Genomic DNA, 1,415 nt, shown 5'->3' with positions numbered 1-1,415 from the left:
GAGGCAGTCTACATGATATAATATTTACCAACATTGCACCTTACAGATTAGTGTCCAGAATACAGAATGAACTAATAAAAAAAAAAAAAAAAGACCTGAACACGAGGCATGGAGCTAAACAGAGTGTTCTCAAAAGATGATAAAACAAAGAGCTGAAAAGCATGTTTTGAAAATGTTCACTCTCTTTCCGGTGGAGGAGTCTGGAGATGACTTTCAGAAATGGCACCTCACAAGGGGAAGGAAAAGAAGGAGGAACAGGTCATCAGCCTTAGACCTCAGGTAGCTGAAGGAAAGATTGCATTTGGTGTCTGCCACATCTTTGCATCCTTCACTGATACCTTTGTCCTTGTTACCGATCTTTCTGGAAAGGAAACAATCTGCCGAGTGACTGGGGGAATGAAGGTAAAGGCTGGCCGAGAGGAGTCCTCTCTGTATGCAGCCATGTTGGCTGCCCAGGATGTGGCCCAGAGGTGCAAGGAGCTGGGCCTCACTGCCCTGCATATCAAACTCTGGGATGCAGGAGAAAACAGGACTAAGACCCCTGGACCTGGAGCCCAGTCAACTCCCGGACTCTTGCTCTCTCTGAGATGAAGATTGGGCGGATTGAGGATGTCATCCCTATCCGCTCTGACAACACTCGAAGGAAGGGTGGTCGTCATGGTCGCCATTTGTGAACAGGGCTTCTCAGCTATTTTCTGTTAATAAATTGTTTTGTGTAAGCTAACCTTATCTATCTGCCAGAAACTGCAAATCATAAATACTCTGAAATTTAATCTTACCCCAGGAAGAATGACTATGATGGAAAATAACAGCAGCAGCAACAACAACAACAGACTACAAATTCTGGCTTGGGTGTAGGGAAATAGGAACACTTATTCACTACTGGTACAAGTGAAAATTCAGTATATCCAATATAGAAATCAGTGTGGAGGTTGCTCAAAAAGCTAGAAATAGACAGACTCTTTCCTTAAAGTTTTATTTTTATTCATGTGTATGTGCATGTGAAAGTGTCAGTTTGAATATATGTGTCTCTTTGAGGGTATACACAGATGCCAAGCGAGGGAGTTAGATCTTCTGTAGCTGAAATTACAGGCAGTTGGGAGCTGCCCAATGTAGGTATTAAAAACGGAATTTCTAAGCTCTTAATTTCACATCCATTAAACTACTTCTCAGAACCTCAAATGCATAGTCTTAACTTATTTATTGTAATATCTTATCTTTTTAAGGGATGTGTACCTAATATAACTGTGAAAATCAGAGAACAAGCTGTGTGAGTCATTGTCCAAGTGGGCTCTAGGGGAATAAACTTGGATTGGCATCTTTACCCATTGAGTCACCTTACCCGACCATAATCTTAATCCATATGAGGTTCAAAATCTAGCTCTACTTAGGTTTAAGGTTGCAGGAGGCATCAT

At 41.7% G+C, this 1,415-nt stretch overlaps 1 pseudogene across 1 annotated transcript; it reads left to right on the top strand.

Moving 5' to 3' along the window:
* Positions 1-219: 219 nt before the first annotated feature.
* LOC308415645 (small ribosomal subunit protein uS11-like) lies at positions 220-674 on the top strand (annotated as a pseudogene). Its single transcript has one exon. The product of its transcript is annotated as a small ribosomal subunit protein uS11-like (transcript).
* The last annotated feature ends 741 nt before the right edge of the window (positions 675-1,415 follow it).

This window comes from Micromys minutus, assembly GCF_963924665.1.
Source record: "Micromys minutus genome assembly, chromosome: X".
Classification (NCBI taxonomy): domain Eukaryota; kingdom Metazoa; phylum Chordata; class Mammalia; order Rodentia; family Muridae; genus Micromys; species Micromys minutus.
The sequence above is the reverse complement of the archived record's forward strand: the minus strand, read 5'-3'. Positions and strand labels throughout refer to the sequence as shown.